Source organism: Mus musculus, chromosome 17, assembly GCF_000001635.26.
Source record: "Mus musculus strain C57BL/6J chromosome 17, GRCm38.p6 C57BL/6J".
In the NCBI taxonomy this organism is placed as follows: Eukaryota; Metazoa; Chordata; class Mammalia; order Rodentia; family Muridae; genus Mus; species Mus musculus.
This window is the reverse complement of record NC_000083.6, coordinates 11,570,788-11,594,209: the sequence shown is the minus strand read 5'-3', so window position 1 is coordinate 11,594,209 and position 23,422 is coordinate 11,570,788. Positions and strand designations below refer to the sequence as shown.

Below are 23,422 nucleotides of genomic sequence, written 5' to 3'. Positions count from 1 at the left end.
GCGGGCTGGCTGGTAATGAACTGGTGGGCAATGAACAGCCTGCTTTTATCTCGTGGAGACTGACTCAGAGCTCCAAAATCTCTCCACCCAGCTCGCTAAGGGCCATTTCCCAAAGGACAGGATGGCCTGCCTCCAGGTCCAGAGTCTATGATAGGTGAGGCAACGAACTCCATCAGAGTTCAAGACGCTGAGCTTGTATGGGCTTTTGCTCCTCTTGCTTCTGCTTTTCTTTCTTTCTGGCCACTTGGCTGCTCTGTTCTTTCTTCTGCGTCTCCATATCCCTCACCCCCGGAGCACCTCCTGTTCTGCAGGAGCACTTGTCCCATTGAGCTGTGCATGCTGCAGCTACAATGTTGCATAACATCTGCATTTCGTTGTTTGTACCAGCCCTTCAATCATTTGTTGATGTGATGGGCTTTGATAGGCTTGGAACAAATGTTTCTTGTTTATTATTACTGGCAATTATCTAAGCCCTATCATTTGAATTAATTACATCTATTCTGTTATATATTTTTAACTTTATACTCAGTTAATAGAAAAGACATAAATTGTGGTCCCCAATTTAAGTGTTTTGTGCTTTCTGAAATTTCTGTGCCTCTCTCCTGGTTGCAGAGCTCTCAGTGGCCCCTGGCTAACCTTTTCCATTAACCCAGGCTCCCTCCTTCTCTTCCAGACCGTTTTCATTATTCTGTGTCTCTTCATCTTAACAACCAGAATAAAATCATCTCCTTGGCTGTCTGGTGCATTTTGTCTTTGACATTGACCAGACTTCAATTAGGGTTTTGTGTTCACATTTAGTTTTATAATTTAAGAAGGACAGAGAAAAAATAGAGAGCAATTTAATTTCAGAAAGGCAAGTCTGAGGTGGGTGCGACCTTCTTAGAACAGTCCAGATTTGTATCAATTATTGCACAGTAATTACAGTTGGCACTCAGATCTGAGTTCAGTCTGTGCAAATTCAGTTTGAGTTGATCATACCCAGACTTTCTTTTTTCTTGTTTTCAGTGTCTAAACAATATAGTATAATACCTATTTACAGAGCATTTACATTGTATTGGGTATTATGCATCATCTAGAGATGCTTTACAACATAGAGATGATTGTACCACTTCTATGCAAATGCTCTGTCATTTTATATATAGCACTTGTAGGATTGGGTATCCTCCTGAGTCCTGGAACTAGCCTTTTAGGGACACTGAAGGGAATTTTTTAACAGCAGTCCCTTTACCCTCTGTGACTTCTAGGCCAGATGCAGAATTACATCAGTAGCTTATACCACCATGAACCTCACACCCCAGCGTAGTCATTAGTCTGAAGCAAGCAGCTGACACACACTCATGATTTGGAAATAAAAAGATGCTAACAATCACCTGTGCTCAGTTAGATGTTCCTGAACCTACTACTAGGCAAAAGCTTACAGGCCCTAGACAATGGGGAGTGGTAAAAGCTGTCAGAGGTTTTTTCCCCCTAAGGAGGTAGAACTGTGAATTAAGTTCACGAGAGGATGGTTCTCATCCTTCACTTCATGTCTCAAGGTACAGTAAAGAAGCCTTCAGCACTGTAGGCACCCAGTCCTGAACTCCTTACCCTCCAGAACCATCAGCCAAGGAACTATACTCACAACACATTGGCACTCTCAGCCCTCAGTTATAGCAGTGCCAAATGGACCAGAACTGCTTCTGTGCTCTGTTTGAGAAGCTTCTCCAGAACCCCTGGACCACGTGATGCACAAGCAACATGCTCTTAATTGTTTCTGCGAGGGTTGACCTGCAATGAATGTCTAAGGAGGACAGACAGGGAGTGAATGGCACAGTTATGACGTATCAGTTAAGAAGGGCGCTGGGCGTATGGGAAGGGGTGAGTGTGTGAATATGATCAAAGCCTATCCTAGACCTGTATGGAAATGTCATAATGAAACCCATAATTGTGTACCATGAATATATGCTAATGCTTTAAATGTTAAGGAATGAAAAGGGCTGCGAGAGCAGAAGGCAGTGCGATGGTATTTCGAGGTAGAAGATCAATGCTGACTTCAGGTTTCTTTGATGAGAATCTGTAAAAGACTAGCAATCTGGGAGGTTCTACGTTGCATGCAGAAGTGACACGGGCTACTGGCCCTGAAGAAATGTAGACTTTCTGGAGAAATATTACCCATATACATTACCTTCAGCATGGGACAGACTATTTCGGGAATGCAGTGGGATGAAAAAGAAAAAGGCGAACTTGACTAAAAATGAGTAGCTCTGAAGTCAGATATGTCAACTTGAGGAGCAGCAGCTCTGTTGTTGGCTGAATGGGGTTAACGCGGCTCAGTGTGAAGGCTGTGGTGATTGCAACAGAGATTGGGGGTGGGAGAGAGATGCGCTGAAGTGGCGCCCACAAGATGGTGGGAGATACATTCACCATAGGCTATTTGTTATGTTTCCTGCCAATTGTTACTGAAGCTGATATTTTCCTACCAAAAAAAATGTGTATTTGATGGAGAAGCGCTGTCCACTTTTGTAGCGGAATGACTTTATTATATTGCTGGGAAAGCTCAAGAATTGAAAGTTGGAAGACAGCAGTTGGGGGCTATAAATTTTGTATTAATGTGACAACATGGACCGAGATTTATGAGTTCTGATGTAATGCAATCTTTTAGTAAAAACAATTTACTTTCTTACATACCTCTTAGTGATTTGATCCTGACTTTATATTAGTGGGGTTTTTTTGTTTTTTTGTTTTTTGTTTTTTTAGGAGAATGCATCTTTTAGAATCTTATTTGTTTTTTCAAGTGATTCTTTAAGGAGGCAGACAGTTAAGGAATGTTGGGTTTACAATTGCAACAGAATGTTAATGTTATCAAATAATTTTTAAAAAGAGTATAAAGTGCCAAGGAAGAGTTTAGCTGGCAATAAACTGGGACAATGACATATTTGGATATAAATGTTTTCAAAGTCTATATATATATGTGTGTGTGTGTGTGTGTGTATGTGTATATATATATATATATATATGCACATATATATATATACACACACACACACATACATGCACAAACACACACATACATACATATATACATACATATACATATATGTTCACTTTTATCCCAGGAATATGTTAGTCTTTGATCAAGCACCGTATTGAAGTTTCAGGATGTGACATGATGTATTCCATGGAGCAAGGAATATCACCAATTTGCAAAGACCAAGTTTTCTGGACATTTTCTAGAAAACTGAAGTGACTTCAGTTGCACAAGGCCCTAGGAGCATTCCAAAGACTACTTCATGATGGAAGGACATCCTTTCACTCATTTTGCTCAATCCACAAATGCATAGGCTTTCATCTTTACTTCTAAAATTTCTACATGGAAATCCTCAATTCCACCATGCTGTTCAGCATAGCAGTAGCTAGTCTCCAGTGTCACATAGCATTCTGACAAGGAACAATGATCCTAACATTTTGAAACACTATCAGTGGCCTAAGAAGTGAGAAACACTGCTACATAATGATGCACTACTGGGTATAGGATGACTGGCTGAAAGAACAGACATCCTGACTTCAGTTGTGAAGGGCAGCATTTTCCACAGAGCCCCAAGCACTAGGATGGTTAAGCTGGAAAGTTGGGTAGCCTTCTGACCTACCTATAAACTTAGGGAGTGGGTTTTAAAGAATAGCACAGAATAAAACAGAAGAGTCCTCCAACGGCCAGTCTTGTACCATTGTGTGTCACCATTACATCAGGATCATGATCAATGAAACAGCTCTGAGCTGGGAGGTGGGGGAGGGGGGGGCTGAGGAGGGGTGGGGCTCAGTGTATAACACACTTGCTGAATAGGCATGGGGGTCAGTGATGGTGCTGATAGTGCTGATGGGAGTTACACTCAGCACTCATATAAACATTCAGTGGGCATAGAGGCTGCCCGGTATCCCAATACTTGGGAGAAGACACTCGAGGCTCCTAAAACAAGCTGGCTAGTTAGGCTTTTGGAACCAAGAATCTCCAGTTTCAGCAAAAGTCACTACATCAGAAAATAAAACACAGAATGAAGAAGGCATGTGACACCAACCTCTGGCCTGCACACATGTACACATGTGTGTCCTTCCACAATCACGTGCACACATGTGAACATGCAGCACACATACTCCAGAACAAAGCCTGCTGGCTCATCCATTGCATCTGAAAAGTTGGGCCCTAGGCCTCTCTTGACCTAGAACCTGAGCTACTCTATAAGGTCACAGACCCTCCACCTACGCATTCACCACTACCAGATCTTCCTTTGGCAATGTTGTGATGCAGTCTGGGCAGGACACAAGGCGGTCTCTCCTTGTGACTCTGATGTGCTGCCAGAGTTTAGGAAGTGCAGGGAAGTCTCTTATTTCCTGGCTTCTATCTTTCCTTCATTGGAATTTAGAAAGGGATAATACCTATTAAAGCCAATCTAACATATCTCCTAGCATCATTGATAAGTTTTCCAGTAGTACACAGAGGTACTTGCCATGCCTCTGTGTATGCACTGGCATTTGTGGTCAGTCCCTATCTGGCCTCTGACTTGGTCTTGTATTATTAATTACTATTGCTTACTTTCTCACTAACTTCAAGTTTGTGTTGCAGTGAAATATAATTCCCTGCTTTTTACATTGTTTTTCTTCCTCCTGGTATAATAAGACTTAACAGATAATCTTTATTTTACATAAATTGGACCAAATAATGAAAATAGTCTAATTATCTAATGGGACTATTATAACCTTGATACTTAAGGGGATAATAACAATGCCAAAAATGAAGCCACAGGGCTATTCCACAAAAATGTAGATGTGAAATCTTAATGAATACTATCTAATTGAATAAAGTGCACATTAAAAGACCTGGAATGGAACAGGGGTTAGTCTAAGGATTTAATAGTCTAGCACAGACAATCTATATCATTGTCCTAGTCTGGTTTTTGTTGCTGTACCAAAAATACTTGAAGCTAATTACTTACGAACAAAAGAGTTTTATTCTGGATCATAATTCTGACCCAAGATTAACCACTTGCATGCAGTGATGGGCCTCTGGCAAAGCCCCAGGATGATGCTGATATCCTGTGGCAAGAGACAAACATGCTCATTGCCCCTTCTCTTCTTCCCACTTTTTGTTTTGTTTTAATTGTTTACGGGATTGTGGACTAAACCTAGAGCCTAGAGCCGTGCACATGCTAGGCAAGGGCTCTACCACTGAGCCATACCTCATACCTTCCTTTTATGTCATAGAAAGCCACCAGGACACACAAGGTTCCTAACACTCTTGTGGCTTTTCGTAATTTTAATCACCTCCTATAGGCTGGATCGCTAAATACTGTAGTCAGGTTAAATCTCACCATTTAAATACTCCCTGGTGGGGATTAAACTCAGCACTTTAACTCTTAGGAAACACACTGAATGTCTGAATCATAGCTAGACATGTTGAATTAGTAGACTGTAGAGAAAATTTTCATGCTACTTTGCAAGACAATGAATGGGTAAGTATAAACAAAAGTTCAACGTGTCTCTGTTTCTCTTTCTCTTTTTCCATACACATAAACAGACATATGAAGGCATAATTACATTTATACCCACCATATACATAAACACATAATCATATACATATATACCACACAAACATAAGCACACATACATAAATGCACATATCACATACATACAAACACACATGCCAACTCATAATCACATGCATATACATCACACATACATAAACACACACATTCATAAAACCTAATATCACATACATATCAACACATAGAAACTCATAATCACATACATACACACCACACACACATGAACACAAGTGTATACATAAACACACAAACTACATACACAAAAGCATACACACAAACACATACATAAACAAATACATATACATACCATACACATATAAACACAATTCCCCCATGTAAATAATACAACATAAACACACATACATACCATAAGCAGAGGCCTTCAATTTGATGAATGCAAAACTAGAAATAAAACCTGCCTAGACTGATGCAGCATATCTATCACAACAGGCCTCTTCCTTTGAGAGGAAGCCTCAGAGTTAGTGAAGAAATTTAAACCTATTTTAATATGAAAAATTCTTGATGTTTATTTTTATCTTATTTAATATCAAGAATATTTTTAAATCACCCTGAAGTTTAATATATATTAGCAAAAGGTCCTGGAAAAAAATGTTATGAAAATCAGGAAAATAAGGAAACCTCGTTGGAAACAACAAGCTATTCTGTGCAGACTCCAGAAGCATACACAGAGGCCATAGGGCTCCCTTAGAAAGTCTCAGTGCGGTCTGATTAGATGAAGATACAGCCTGTGTTCCATAATGGAGACACACAGTGTTGTATAGATATCAGTGTCCCCCTCACAAGAATCCATACAGTAATGTGATCAGAAGGGGAGCAAACAGGATTATTGCTCTCTTAGCTGTCCCTCACTTCCCGTTCAGTGAAAGAACATTGTGTGGCATCTACCACACTTCACTGTTTTTACCAACTGTATGAGACAGCAGACAAATGAAACTGATTTGAGGGTTAGTGGTGTGAGTTTGACGGGCTCCCCACCAACTCCTGCGTCAGTGAGTTATAGCATTCTCCAGCATTAACCCTCCTTTCCTCACTTAGGCAACAGCAGGCATTCTTAAGAGCTTTAAGTTTAAAGGTGACACAAGTCTAGTAACATTTACCGCACCAACACCAGGACTGTCCCCCAGGCCCACCACCTACAAACTAGCTGGCCTAGTTATTGTCTCTGTTGCTGTGAGAAACACCATGATCAAAAGCAAGTTAGGGAGAAAAGGGTTGATCTGGTGTGTCGGTCACCATCCACACCATCAGGGGAAGCCAGGAAAGGAAGTCCAGGTTGGATTCTGGAGGCAGAAACTGAAACAGAGGCCAGAGAGGGATACTGCTCACTGGCTTGCTCTTCACAGCTTGCTCAGACAGCTTTCCTATGCAGTCAGGACCAACTGTCCATATCCACCATTAATCAAGAAAATTCCCCTCAGATAAATCTACACGCCAGTTGGATAGAGGTAATTTCACATATAAGGGTTCCTATGTGACTAATTTGTGTCAAGACAACAAAAACTAACCAGTGTAGCAGCTTTCTGGCTTAGCCTTCTTGGGTCAATAATTCTCAGATTAGAATAGAGCAGAGGACGTATGTCCCACAGAGATTCAACAGAATCAAAACATCACTTCCATATAAGCTTTCTTCACGGGCACAATGGATTCTGAGCTTTCCTTCTATACTTAGATTACCCTACTCAATTTACTAGCACTGACACATCCTTCTTACTATAAGTGATACACAATCAATGAAGTGCCGCCATCTCACCTCTTCTTACAAAACTCCATCCCTTCTGTGCCTCACAGAGGACAGTCACAGTATATGGGGCTTCCTAGTTTTCTTTCTTTCTTTTCCTGATTTAGATTCAGAATTATTCATGTAATATGAAACTCTTCTGTTTAAAGATGTACTGAAATGTCCTCATTTATTTTTCCCTTTTCCTCCTCAGGAAAATAAAAATGAAAGCTCTCAATCACAAAAATATGTGAGGTTATATAAATTCTGAAACACATTTCTTGCTAAAGGGCAGACTGTCTTCAGGGTCGCTGGCAATGCTAACATGCATTAGCTTAGAGCCGAGGTCTATTCTTTTGAGCTTGCTGGCCAGCTAGCCAAGCCTATTGACATGTTTCAGGTCAGTAAAAGACTCTCAAAAACAACACAAACAAACAAAAGATGGAGAACTCCAAAGGAACAACAGCCAAGCTTGTCCTTCAGCCTACATCATCTCAGATATGCATGCATGCATGCATTCATGCATTCATGCACACACACATACACATAAGCATATGCATGCACATGAATGTGCATGCACATACCTACACAGAAAATAAATATAAATGGACTCATTGAAATATAAATAAAACAACTGATTGATAGGAAGGACCATGTGCCACCATAGGGTATCTCTATTATTCCCTTGCAGTGGCTGGTGGCTGGCACTTCTGCACTTGTGACTACATAGCTCCTGCCTCTGCCTGTGTGCTCTCAGCTTCCTCCTACTTCCCTAAGAAGAATCTACTCATATAATTGAGGATGGCTATCTCATCTCTGGACCCACAGTTCAGTTATGATCATCTGTAAATATTCTTTTGCATATAAGACAGTTTCTAGAGATGATGGCGTGATACCTCAATCACAACTCAACCCACTGTGGTGAACTGGTACTTTCTTTTCCTTGAAGTGAACACAGATGCATCCTGGCTTTAGAGATACTTCCAGGTTCTTGAACACAAGGGTCAGGTTCTTGAACATAAGGGTCAGGTGGGAAGATTCTAAGTATACCTATACCTTTAACCAGCAGCCTGTAGGGTTTACCAAGGTGACCTCAATCTTCTACTGGCTCCCTACTCTGGAGTGACAAAGAAATCAAAGTTCTGTTGGTTGTCATATGAACAGAGCTTGCCCCATATTTGCTGGTCAGAGTTGATGGGAGGAGAGCCAAATGAACTGACAAGGCCAAGGCCACGAGGTTGGGCTTCAGTGAGATGCTCGTCCTTCAGGAGTAGAACAGAGCAACGGAGGCTCTGCTGAAGTGACACAGAGGCAACTCAGTCCTACCATCTCAGAGGATCAGAGCCCTTCCGTAATACCTGCTCCACTTAGAAAACAAATCATGATGGTAAGAGACAAAAGCAAATAGGGCCACGGAGTATTCAGCAGCGTATCGTAATTTGTGATATAATTTAATATTACTAAGCAATGATTCTGGCTAAATGACTTTGACCTAAGTGTGCCTGCTAAGAACAACCAAGGTGCCCCCAGTCTTAAACTACTTACGAGTATCTCCTTGGAGTCAAAGGATCCCTGGAAATGAAGGGGCTTGAGTGCTCAAAGCCACACTTGCTTTGTTTGCAATTATTACAGCTATTTTGGGGATGTGTTTTTTGCTTTGACAAATTTATCCCAAAAGAACATGGAATTTTTAAGGTGGAGAATAGCTTAAAAGGCTCCATTTCACGAGTCAGTGCTGCATGCATCCGTACCAGGCAGATGTCTTCCCTGTTTACCGATGCCATGTGTCAGCTTTTTTAAGGAAGAAAGAAAGTTGTGTGCAAGTTTTTTAGTTTCTTCTTTCTAATGAGCAATCTGCTCAGGACTGGCAAACATAAAGAGAATTAACTTAAACAGGTAATTTACGTTTAGTAGGGGCACCATCTTTCCCCTGTGCTGTGTATTGTGCTATACCTTAGTCAAAAGGAGCTCAGGGAAAGAGTGTGCCTACGTGGATTTCCAAAATCAAACATGATATTTTCTGATGGAGACAGGGGAGAGAATCGGTGTGAGAAATAACCCTGAGTCACACTAGGGTTTCAAGATGGCAGTCTAAGATGGCCACTGGCGCCACCTGCCTCTGCACTCAGAGAAAGCCAGAGTGTGTGGGACTTGGGAAAGGTATCTAAGACATACTTGACTTGTGCACTTCCCAGAGCAGGAGCAGGAAGGCACTCGGGAAGCCTAGAGAGAGGCTGGATATGGGAAAGGGATTTCTTCTAACCTTTCCCTCTAGGGATGGCTTTGACTGATGGGGAGGGGGAGGGGTGCAAGCCCTGTGGGCTGCAGTCACAGCACAGCAGAGTCCCTTCAGGCTTGTGATCAGAACTGGAGCATAAATGCTGGGTCCTGACTTTGATCTGGGCTCCAAGCCACTGACACATAGCTCAGTCTTTGGAGGACACACACCTCTGCTCCTCACCAGTCTTATACTCCTTCAGTTCTGTTCTGCATTGTGAGGTGATTAGCTGAAGATGGTTTGTGTGTCACAATTGCTTTTCTTCTTTAAAAAAGGAATTATTTTATCATTCATTGATGTGTGTGTGTGTGTGTGTGTGTGTGTGCAGAAGAGCACATAAACAGAGGCCAGTAAAGGGTGCCAGGATGTTGGAGTTACAGCTAACTGTGAGCTGTCCAACTTGGACCGAAACTCTTGTCCTCTTTCCACAGGAGCTCTTGACCACTGAGGCATCACCTCTCCAGTGCCTGTACTGTCTTCTCACAGCAGCGCTTCCACTATTTCTAGGGATGCCTGGGAAAGGCCACATAGTAAGGGCTTTCAGTGTAAGACCTATCCAATCTACTTGCACGAATCCACTTTATGTTGCTCTGACAAAATTTTATTGACTTGTGTATCACTTGCATATCTCACAGGTTCTATTCTAAGTTCACAAGCTTTTGATAATGTAAAAATACATTCTTAGTCCACAGGCTATATGAAAAGCAGGTGTTGGTCATGTTTAGCCACAGGACCATAATTTGCTGACCTCTAATAAATTTGCAGAGAAGCAGGTGTAGTCTTTAAAGACATGCAGTAGCAATGCAGGGGGTAAATGTAAAAGGTAGTAGTAATGACAACACCTATTGAAAAGGATTGCATAAACAGGCAAATGTTGGCTCCTGTGACAAAAGACTCAGGTAAAGCTAAGGGGTCTGGGAAATTCTGTTAGTCCTCTTATGAATGAATGAATCTTGTGTGTGTGCGAGCATACATGCACATACATGTGTATGTGTAAGTACATACATGCAGAGACCAAAGGCTGGGTGTCCTGCATTGTGTCACTCTATGTTATGTTTTAAGACAGGGGCTCTCACTGAAGCTGGTGAACTCTGGGGATTCGCCTGTCTCTACCTCATTGATTCTGTGGTTACAGATGTGCATTACCATCCCTCTCATTTTTAATATGAATGCTAGGGATTCAATCTTAGTTCTCCATTCTTGTATGACAGCCATGGCATTGTCCGAGCTATCTCCCCAGCCCCACCTTTAACATCTTTAACCTGAGTTTTTCACATAGAAAGCAATGGAAACAAATTTTAAAACCTCTAAGATAACTTTAGCCCTTGAGACCTCCCTGGTTTTGTGTGTAAATTCTCCATTTCCCTCTTTTAAAATATTGCTTGTTGTTTCTCTTTTGTAACTCACGATTAAATTACAAGAGGCAGGATGATAAGTCAAGAGGCTATTGCTGCAGCTGACAGTGAGCCTTCGTGTGAAGCGCCCACCAATGAGCTGCAGATATTCTCATTGAGCATGCATTCTGAGAAAGTGAAGAAATATAAAACCAAAGTCAAATATAAATTATGCAGCAGAGAAGGCCAATTACAAGGAGCACAGAAATATTTGGCTGTTCAGTCTGCCTTGTGCTGTCATCAAAAGCGCTTGTTGGGCTGGGCCCTCGCAGCAGGTCCTGGATGTCTACTGATTTAGACTTTGATGGTGAGCAAGCTGCATGTTAGAGTATAATATAATTGCAGTTGTACTTTTTGGGGGAAGATTTTACTACCCAGCATTCATAGGCCCTGTAAATGGCATAATAAATAGTCTATAAATAATAATGTGGAGCTCACTGGGACTGAACCACATTTTCACACTTTTCTAAAGTAAAACATGATGCGAACTAGAGAGGACTAAATCATAAGGGAGCTGGAACATATTTGAGGAGCTCTCGTGCTACCTGTGAGAGATGGAGAAGAAGCCCAACAAGATGTCAGCAGCAGCAGCAGCATAGTTTCCTTAAGGCAACTGTTGCTGGTGCCTTATGAACATGCCCCAGGCTCTAATACCCAGAGGGTCTTGCTACATACCTAGAATCGCAATCACCCCCTCTCTCAGTCCACTGTTGTCAGCATCGTCCCCTCCCGTTGTCATCCTGCTTGGTCACCACACCCTGTGGGTCCTCCCTTAGAAAGAACGAACTCCCCATAGTTTCTCTGGATTTCCTCTTCCTGCTGGCCAAGTTCCCAAGGCAGACCACAGTGCAGCATGGAAGGGAGCCCTGGAAGGTCTTAGAATGCCAAGACTCAAGGCATATCTTAAAGGGGGGTTGTCCAGGATGCTCAGCTGCACAGAGAAGATAAAATGCAAAGCTGACTTGAGCTTACAAATTGATATCAGCCTATTTTATAAATCTCCTTTCTTCATTTTTAAATCAACTGGCCCATAAAGACACAATGAGAGTTTTATTGTGTTCAAACAAAACTAAGGAAGGTGCTAGCTGGCAAGTGTTTAGATGTTAGCCCGTGCTTGGCAAGCCTGTAGTTGGATTGGGAAGATAAGATGAGAAGCTAGTGACATGGATTTCAAGTACCATGGGTAACAGTGAAGACAAGTTGTCTGCATTCTAATGCTTCCCACAGTTCCAGGCCAGTGGAGATGCGAACTAGTCAACTATTAGAATACACACACATACACACACCAGTTAGATAAATTATCCCATAACATGTGTCACACATTCCCACATCAGATGCATGTCACATCATTACCTCAGGCTTTGCTGCTGAGGGATCTTTTGTGCTATTACCTCCCACCCCTTTTTGGCATGAGTCAGAGGCACCTGTAAAAATCTTGCCTGATTTATTTACTTCTCAGTTAGAAGAATATTTTAAATGTTTCATAATCAGACAGTTATCAATATTTTATATTAATTGCAGAAAAAAAGATAGCAGCAGGGACATTGAAAACACCCCGATGGCCTGTGAAGGAAATGCAATAAGAAATGAATGCTTAATTATTAATCAATAGTGATTAATTATTGATCGTAAACGGTGTGCCAGGAACAGTGCTGAATGTCTGTGTGAATCCCTTTCCCTCATTTCCTATGATGGCTTTGCTATGCTCCAATAGAGCGTGGTTTTGGAGGTAACTGGGAAATTCTGGAGACTTGGGCTAAGAATCATGGGATATTACTTTTGCCTAACTGAACAGCTGTTTGGAGAGTAGGGAGAGAGAAAAAGACAGATATGGTGGTCATATGGAAACTTCTTGAAAAAGAGAAAAGGCCACATTTCCCACATAAAATTCTCTGAACTCCATTGAATGCCGAGGATGCAATAGACCAGTCCAATGCTGCTCGTCTGATTTTATGATTGCCACAATGGAGAGGCCTTATCTAGAGGCATCAGGAGACTACAATAACAAGGCATAGATGGACCAAGATCTTGACATGTGTGATTCTTATCATGACCAAATGGCATGTCAGACACTCCATCTTCTGCCCAGGACACAGACAAAGACATTTTACCTCTGCATTTGAAGGGCCAGAGGATCAGGCCTGCCATTTTCCATAAGCTAAGCTCAGGTCCAGCTCTGCTTAAGGCCCTGGACTGACTCCCCAGTGTAGCATTCTTGTCCTTGGCCTGGGGAGTGGGTAGAAGATCGGAGAGAGAAGACTGCTGTGCCCCTCTGTTCCTAGACATACCTGCACACTCAGGAGAGGAAGCAACAGGTTTCCCTGTTGAAGGCAGTCATTCCAGGTAAAAACCAAAGCTTTACAAAAACTGCGTGACAAGGAGCAGGTACATCTTCCCTTCTAGGGCTTCCCCAGAGGAAAGCATAGAAGGCTTCTCTTTCTCTTGGAGCCTGGTGTTAGGGCATGTTTACAAGCAGCTAAGAGCATCCCAGCTGGCTCCACGAGGGAAAGCAGGTGAATCGATGACAAAGTATGCATGTGTGGTGGCAGAAGTCACTGTCTATAGCCAGACTACTGCACAGGCAGTGTGGTTTACACAATAGAATCAGAGATGTCAAAGTCTACACACTGACTTTCAGAGTCAGCTCAGCAGTGGATAGTTTAATGATTTTCATTAAGCCACCCGCTTTACTGGGACACATTTCAATCACCTCTTTTTCAGAAAGTACACTGTATGAGTATAATGATTTCCTAATGGAGGTATAGTCACCTCACTTTTAGAGAGGGCCCCCAAAATTCCCTGGCAAAAAAAAAATCTGTGGAAGGTTGGGAGCAGTCATTGAAAATAGATGTGTTCCTATGTCGCATTAACTTTGGGTCTATCCAGAAAGGACCCAGAGGGAGGACGGCTTGTGGCCACTGCTTCAGTCAGTCCAAAGCCAGTGTTAACAGTTAACCTGAGAACTTTCATCCATGAGTCCTGCTTACTTAAAATGCAGATGTTGCCATACTTCAAAATGTGAGGCAGAAAGTTCTGTGTTTGACAGTGGTAGACTCCACAAGGGAAGACAGACAGATACTCCCGATGGTTGTTTTGTAGCCAGAATGAGGCTTACCTGGACCCATTTTATTGCTGTTGATAGCAGAGAGCCTTTCCACATACCAATTCTGGGACAAAAGCATGACTATCTGAAGGCACTTTTTGGTGAGTATATAAAATGTAAGATGTGTTCCTGTGTTTTCCTGTGGATACTGGTAGGGAAACCTCTTGGGCCTGCAGTGTTTGATTCCTGCTGATTTGGTCTCTGTTCAGAACCCTCGATCTATCCATTACAGTAGAATACTGACCACAATTGCAAAAGGGTATAAACTCAGCATTCCTGAATGCTGAATGTGGGGCATCAGCAGAGCCCTTTTGTAATACCCTCAGTGTCAGGGAAAGATGCAAAAATCATTTTTACTGCTAATTCCTCTAAGGCTTCAGGGATACTTCACTGGGAATTAATTTGGCCACATGCTTTCCAGGGGCTTGGGGCCACAGTGCTGAGCAAGACAGACATTTTGGAGGCCCAGTTGGTTTATATTCAGGAGGGGAAGAGAGCAGTGAAACAGCAGATGAACAACGGTACGACATGATGTCACGCCATGACAAACCCACGGGGAAGACAGAAGAACTGAGGAATCAGACAGCAAGGGACGGGCTGTAAGCATGTAGATATGGTTGGAAAAGGACCCCTTGGGTAGTTTGGAAAGAATGAGAAGATGGGGTAGGTTCAGCAGGTAGATGAACCCTGACCATACATTTGTAGCCCTTTAAATTTGTATGTTGTCACACGCTGATCAGAGTCAGATTTTTATGGAGTGTGTGGGGTGTTCATAGACCTTTATATCTCTCACGTTTTGTCTAGTGCATCAAGAGACAAGGCTTTAAATGAAATTGTGCTGACACACAAGAGATGTTAGACCTTTCTCTTTACCACGTAAGACCCTTCATCCTCAGATCTCCTTGGTTCTGACCACCACAGTTAATTCCAGCACTTTGGGCCCAGTGCTGGCCTACTAGGCACCCCACTACATGTCGGATCTTGCTATCCATGATGAGTAACAGTGGTCCTTTGCATCAACCAATTAGTTCCACTTGTATGCCAGAGCTCTGAGGTATCCTCCCTTTCTTTATCTCATTCCCTCATCCCTCCATCATACATTGCTGCCTTTTCATAGTAAGACTAAGATCCCTTGGCTCAGGTTCTGACTCTTGGGAACACAGGCGTTGGCTCTGCCCTGCTAGATTACCAAGGTCTTGGGGCCCTGTTGTCCTGTCTTTGTCTTCCTTTGCCTCAGTGTTTCAAATAGAGTCAGTCTCCAGAGGGTTAGTAAGAAGTTGCCATCAATTTTGGTCAAATTGTGAACTGATAAGTATAGAGAAATATAGTAATTGCTTTTTCAAAAGACCTAGATGTGAGCTGGCATGCTGTTGGTTATTGGGTAGGCAACATACTAGTTACAATGCCGCTGTGAGAGAGCAGTGGGCTCTGGGAAGGGTGATCGATAAAACGAATCAGCTGCAAGTCAGAATGAAATAAAAGCAAGTTCTCAGAAAACTCTACACTGACTACCACAAACTCCCATCACAACCTCAATCCCTTTTAGTACGTGTCCCTCCCCTTAATGTTAAGGGCTCTTTTCTGGGATCTTCCCTCAACCCCTTACTCCAAATCTCTCTCTACTACTCCAAACTCTACTTCCTTCATTACATGTTTAAACCTAAGGGAGACATCATGTGGTGTAAATTATAATGTGCACTGTTTGAAAACCGTGTGGGTATAAAGCAGAGAAAGAATCAGGAAGCAGAAAGAATGCCCCGTTTCCCCATTCTACGCCATTTTATATGACAAAGTGACAACCACACTGCTAACTCTCCTTGGAGACTTCCAAAAGAGGGAAGGAACCCTAGACAGGACAAGTTCCAGGGCAGCCATGAGGCACACTGATGGGCAGAGAAGTGGAAGGCCTCTTCATTGAAAGAAAGCTAATTTGTATAGAGGTCTAGCCTGATGATTGAGGTGTTGGATTACAAAGCTGGAATGTGATAGTTTGAATGAGATTAGCCCTTAGAGGCTCATATGTTTGGATGCTTGGTATTCAGTTGGTGGAACTGTTTAGGAAGGGATAAGAGGTGTGGCCTTGTTGGAAGAGTTGTGTCACTGGAAGTGGGCTTTTAGATTTCAAAGGTCTGGGTCAATTTCTCCCTTCCTCCCTCCTTCCCTCCCTCCCTCCCTCCCTCCCTCCTTCCCTCCCTTCCTCCCTCCCCTTTTCCCTTCCTCCTTCACTCTCTCTCTCTCTCCATCCCTCTCTCTTCCCCTCCCTGTCTCCCTCTCTCCCCTCCCCTCTTCTCTCTGCCAGCTGCCTGCCTGCGGATCAGACATAAGCTCTCAGTTATTGCTCCAGTGCCATGTCTGCCCCCTGCTGCCATGCTCCCTGTCATGGTGGTCATGGACTGACTCTTTGAAACTCTAAACACCTTTCAAATTTTTTCTTTTAAAACTTGCTTTAGTCATTGTGTCTCATCACATGAACAGAACAATAACTAAGACAGGGTGTCACTGCATAAACAAAACAGCCCTTGTCAGAAAAGGTCGTCATTTTGAAGCCATTCCCATAATTCCCCTTTGTCTGTTATTAAGTTTGCCTTACATGCTCACTTTCCATGAATATCTGAAAATGCCATAGGGACTGTATAATTATTCCTCATATCTAGATAATATTTGTAAGAACCTGTTTTCTCCACAAACATATTCTCATCAGTCTCTCTATACAACAGACCTAAGATGGGACAGAAACTCTATGTGACACAATAGTTCAACAATAGACAATGTCACATCCTTCTCGGAAGTGTCCTCTTGCTGAAGTGGCAATGACATGGGAGATGGAGGACACATCTTTCATATGTGAGGAATTTCCTGATTTTGCCTGAGGTCCCGATGTCTCAATGCCATGTGTAGAACTGCTGTTACCCTTCACCTGCCTACTCAGAGAGAATGTCCCCACAGTGCTAATTTTTATGTGGGTAGGAATACAAGCCTTCCACTGATGTCCCACTGAGGGACCGGATCTGTTAGGTTATTGCACACTGCTATCCTTTAACCAGCTCCATCATCTCTGCCCCATGCTTTATAACCTAAAATGTATACTCCTAGTGAATGAAAGACTCAACAGGGGAGAGGGGATGTGCAGCAAATAATTCACCCCCAACACCCCTGCCTTCTTATGAGTCACACTGATTATTATGGGTTGTTACATCTTCTTTCTTGATAAAATGCATTGTTGGATATCTTCCAACACCTTTGGTTTTGAGACTGTGGACTTCTCCGGGAGGTTATTTTCACCTTTAAAGATTATCAATAATTTCCATTTATTTTTACTTTTCTTCTTCTTCAGAAATATACAGTATCTAGTGCCATTTTAGGTCAGAACCCTATCATTTAGACCACAGCCAGGGCTTTTGTATAGTCTTCCTTTTATTTCACAATTAATTTTTCCTATTCTCATATCATCGTTGGATTTTTTTCTGAAAGCCAATGCCCGTGGAATTCTTTAAGCTTCATTCAATGACTGATGACATCAAATGCCTCTAAAGACCTCTCCATCCTTCTGAAAAAGATCATCTGGGAACCATTAAAATCTTTCATTCTCAAGGCAGGACTTCAAGAGTCTATTATAACTCAATTCCTTTTGAAATATATTCATTGCCATTTTTATTATTGGATATCTAGCAACTCCAGTCTGAAATCTAGAGGACCCTTGCTGGGGCACCAGGCCATTTCTATGACACCAGGCATGGCCCTTACAGGGCTGCAGGTCACATGATGGCTGGAGCCCACACATGTCCTTTGACTGACAAGAACATAGAGATGCTGTTGGGCCATATGGCTCCTCAAGTGTTTACTTCTAATTTGAAACTGCACAGTGCAGGACTCTGAATGAATTCCAACCCCACTGTTGTTCCTTTGTCTGGTTCCCAAGTGCCTATGTCTGGATTCTCTTACTCTTCCAGATGACAATAACTTCAGTTGCCTCATAAGTGATCTGAACCATTCTCACAAGCATTAGTGAATTGCCTGCCATACTTTTTCCACATGACCTGAACTTTGAACTTTTAAATCAAGACTGACAGCTGACATAAAAACCCTATATTGGATTTTCATCCCTGTCATAGTTGAAAATAATTGAGTTGTGAGTTTGCAGCAATCAGCATATGAGGTGGATAGCATTTCAGTCTCCACCAAATCTACACAAGTGGATGCAGTGGCCCTGTTACACCAGAGTGTTCATTAAAGAGAGGGTATGAATAAATACATTTCACACCCAAGTAATGCAAGCAAGGCAACTACTGGCATGGGGGTAGGTTGGAGAAGTGGCCAAGGGACATGGCTATATCTGACACTTGCTCTCCCTCTTATCTGGTCTCTGAACAAATGGGAGTATATTATTTACTTTCTGTGATAAAACACCATGACAACGTCAACTTAGAAAGAAAAGTGTATAATTGGGCTTATCATTCCAGAGGGTCAGAGTCTATGATGGCGGAGTGAAGATTAGTAGTAGGCACCGAAAGTTGCAGCTAGAGCTCACACGTCTTGGTCCACAGGCAGGAGGTAGAGAGAAACCCTGAAGCCGCTCCCAGTGACACACTCCCAACAATGCTATCCACATCACCTAGTCCTTCCCAGACAGTTCCACCAAGTGGGACAAAGCATTCAAACACACATCACTTAAAATACCACATGGATTCTCAATGCAAATTGGCTGGAGAAGGTATGAAGCAAACGGCTAAGATTACAAAAGGAATGAATTTTCCAAATCAGAATGAAACACATTTTCTCAATAGACTTGGCCAATTAACCCAGTCTTATTCTATGTCAAAATCAGTAAAGGATGTATACGCGCACGCACGCGCATGTGTGTGTGTGTGTGTGTGTGTGTGTGTGTGTGTGTGTGCTGCCATTTTTATTCTTGGATATCTAGCAATCCCAGTCTGAAATCTAGAGGACCCTTCTGGGACATGAGGCCAATTCTAAGACACCATGCAGGGGTCTTACAGGGTTGTATAAAAAGATCGTTGTATCTTTTTTCCTCATATCTAGCCACCATGCTGAATTTCAGCTCCAAAGACTCAGGTTTCCTCATTTCAATATCAGATGTTATTTTGTGCTTGACTTTTTCACATAATACTGTGAAAGATTACTATATTGCGTGGCCAACTACTGATTTGCAGACTTCCATTCAAAATGAAAATGCAGGCCTTTTTTGATCAAAAAGGAAAGATTAGGCAGTAGCAGAGAAGCTGGCATAGTCGTTGCAGGGTCAGGCCCCATGTGATTCACAGGTCCCACCCGTACATCAGTCTTGCTGTTTAGCACCCTGAGGGTGGGAGCTCTCCATTTATGAACCTGTCATCTTATTGAAGGGTGCATTTGGTATGCCTTTATTCTCTGCTATTTTAAGTGAGATCCCTGGAAATCCTTATGTGTGCCTTAGTGAAGATGTGAATGCATTTCCAATTGAGTATGCAGCCATAAGTGCCATTCAAGGACACTGACACACAACAGATTTGGAAGGTCAGTTCATCCTGTTCCCTACAGTGTTCCAGAGGGTCCATGGCTCCTTGTCCCTGCCCAGCCCCCTTGTCTAGGTATATATTTAAAGCATAGATTCTTGCATTTCACTCCAGACCTTACAAAAATCCATATTTCTGGAGTTTCTTTCTGGAAGTTGTGTTTTTTGAAGCTCCCTCAGTGATTCTCCATGGAGCCACATTGTTGCCAATTAATTGAGCTCTCTGAATCATCTTTCCCAGAAGTTCTCAGCACACAGAAGTCGAACACGGGTTGATGGACCAAGAACACTGAGGTCATACGCAATCAAGTCTCCAGGAAGACAAGGAGATGACAGCTGGATCTGGCCAGGCCAGGGAGTTCGTGTGTGACCAGGGAGACTGTACATGGCCATTCTGACATTTCTGTGAAATGGGGTCCAGTCTTTTCTCATAATTAGCATGTAAGAACTTGTAAAGAAGAGCAATGTACTCTTTTAGGTGCCAACTTGATTCTCTGAAAACAATCTTGGATAACTGTCTGTTATAGACTCTTTTCTAGCCTGATTTTAATTTTAGATAATCAAAGCGAAAGCTGATTTTACATAATTGCCGAGTGTTCTGGAGCTCTTCGTTTTGTTTCAAATCTGTAGGATATCTACTTAGCAACAGCATGCAGCTTTCTCTTGTTTTCTCCATTTCAGGAATTAGGCACATGAGGAGGAGATGCAAATGCATATGGTATAGGAAGTTCTGTCAAAATCTATGTCTCCCCGGGAGAGAGGCTTGGAGTCTGGTGCTATGAACAGCAGAAACGGGAGCTCGGGATGGATTCAAACAGCACGTTTGTGTTCTGGTGTTTAATTTTAGAAGAGCACATTCGTGGGAACATTAAATGTGGAGATTGCTGCTTCTAAAATATCTTATTAAAAATGCTAATACACAGCGAATTTCAATATTTTTGTACTTTCAGATGAAAACCATTCATGAAAGAAAAATCCCTTATGCTACATGGCATATGTATACAACACGTGTGCTTTTTTTGTGTAGATAATATGCGCTAAGATATAGGATAGAAATTTCCATATTTGAACATCCTTCCATAATTATATTTTTAGACATGTACATTTAAAGCATATTTAGGGAGCTCCGGAGCACTGAGAAATTTGATTCTGGTCTTCATAGTATTTCCAACCTATTATTTGCATGTGCCTGATTTCATTTTAGAAAACACGAGTAGATAGGCAATCTATATAAGCAGAAACACACATATCTTTTAGTCTTTATCTCCCACACATAATGCTTGTATGAGGTACTGTTATTGGCGGGTGTGACACCAGAGCTGTATCTTAATGTGAAGCTATAGCTATACTGCCTGGCCAGAGCACCCCCCTTCTTTACATGGGTTGTGGAAAGATGAGTGCCCTTCGGCTCTGGGCTCACCTCCATGTCAGCGTATGCTGACTTCTGCCCCAATGTCTGTGTTTTAAGTGAAGTTGCATTTGCTTCCTGGTTACTCTCTGTCCCCCACCTGCTTTTGTTCCCATTGGCAGGGCATCACTGCTGGTCATGGAAGAAAGGACCCCAGTCTGTGCTTTCACGGCATTTGGTCTAAAAGCTTCTACCAGGAACAGTCTTCAAATCCATATGGGTGCCCCAGATTGCAGACTCTTTCCTATACAGACTGTATAGTCCTAAGATCGAACATTTGAAGAAACTCTCATGCAAAATGTGAAGCCTTTGACTACACTGGTAGAGTGGGAAGTTACACCCACACTTCTGTATACCTTTTGCCCTCTAGCCCTCACTCCATTTTCGTAAAATACTGCTAAAAACAAAACTTCAAGTAGGCTTCCCTGAAAACAGATGTTAAGAGTGTACATGGTGTCCTGAATGGTCCATTTAGAGACACATCAGCAGCCAGGCAGCTGTGAGGAGATGCAGGTGTTGGAACTCAATACAGGCTTTTGCAACAGTATTGTTAAATAAACAGAGAGATGGAATCCCTCTTTTATTTTTAAGAGAGCTATTACAGAGGCGGGGAAAGGGGTACTGTGGGTGCTAGAGGAATGAGCTGCTGACAAAGCAGGGCAGATATGCCCATCAGCCCAGTGCTTCTCAGTGTGGGGCTAGGCGCTTGAGATCAACATGGACCATGGTCTTTCCCTTAAGTGATCAGACATCATAACTCCAACTGCAACCATGGCTTTCTTCCCTCATTAGGTAAGGAATGAGGCAGAAAGGAAATAGTCCTGCTAAGGTCTGAGATCAAGTAGAAACAAATAGCCAATAGCTTATAAAAGTGAAGCTGGTACTGTTAGGGGAATGTGGGATTCATGGCAAGTCTAGATTCCATGGCATCCACACTTGCCATGGTTTGATTCCGTACTGTGATGATTCTATAAGGTGGGCAGGACTGAGGGCAACAGACACACTTTGTAGATAAAGAATAGGTCTTAGAAAGCCAACTGAAAAAAAGACAACCCAAGAACCCTTGGTCCTGTGAATGGCTACCTGCATCTCCAAAAGCTTCTAAGATGTTTTGAACCTCCCAGCATAAGGCCCTTTCTTCTCCAACGCTGAAGAATGTGGTTACTAGCCAGCTATTTGGAGAATTTCAGAAATCAGGTGGAATCTAGTACTGACCTGTTTTAAAACGGAAAGATTTTTGGTGGGAAGATTATATTCAGGATAGACAGTAGTCTTGGTTATAAAGAACAACAACAACAACAAAAAATAGTATCTTTCTGCTTCTCCCTTTCTAAAGGTTTAGTATCTGCTCCACATGGAGCCTTGGACTATGTAGGTGTGCTCTTCTGTTCTGTGATTTCGGGCTAGCCTTTTTCCATAGAAGGGAAGAGCTCAGCATATGACATGGGTATCATGAATACCTGGAGCATCATGACCTAAGAGGCGGGGGCTGAAAGGTGGGGCAAGCAGGTAGCAAGACTTTCTCAATTCGAGGAGGTCGTAATGCCAGCCTTCGGCAAGCCCATGCTTCCCAATTTCCTACAGGAATAGTGCTCCTTCAAGTTGCTCAGACTCCTCCTGAGTTCAATAGCTTCTCACCAGTTATTCGGTTTGGGTGAAGTCTGCATTTGGAAATTATCCCAGATAAATGTGGTCTTTTTAATCGACAGGTAATTGATGGCAAAGAATGGTCACAATGTCGAATACATAACTGCTTTTGGTCATTTTCACATCAAAGTGAACTCCTGAGACGGATGACTAAGGCTGAATAAAGAGGTAATGGGTAGATACTGACAACTCTTTACAAATCGACAGCTTGTCTTACACATAGATAATGGTATAGAAGGAGAAGTCAGGATATTGATGAGATATGGGATTAGAAAGAGAGAGAGGAGACAGGAAAGAGAGAAAGAGGGAGGGGAGGAAGAGAGAAATTCATTTAATACATTCTGACTTAATCATGCTTTAGATGCATAATGACTGAAACAAACACCCCAGCTTGGTTACCAACTTCTGCTCATAAGTAAGAACCCAAACTCCAACAACTTGTCAAGGCTGATATTATGACGATTTTTGTTACTTTTGAAAATTAAAAGTGTGCCATGGGCTGTAAAGTCACATCAGTGTAATAGTAAGTAGCTGGCTTTAAAAAACTGAATGGTTTGGGGACGCAGAGGTATTCAGCAGGAAGTACATGTGCTGTTCTTGCTGAGGACCTGAGTTTGGTTTCCAACACCCATGTTAGTTAGGTAGCTCACAACCACCTGTAACTCCAGAGCCAGTGGATTTGATGCCATTTTCCCTCTGAGGTCAACTGCACCCATATGAACACACACACACACACACACACACACACACACACACACACACACAC

At 42.4% G+C, this 23,422-nt stretch overlaps 1 protein-coding gene across 9 annotated transcripts in view; it reads right to left on the bottom strand.

Moving 5' to 3' along the window:
* Prkn (parkin RBR E3 ubiquitin protein ligase) overlaps positions 1–23,422 on the bottom strand; it is a 1,223,012-nt gene that overhangs the window by 469,161 nt on the left and 730,429 nt on the right. The window lies entirely within an intron of this gene.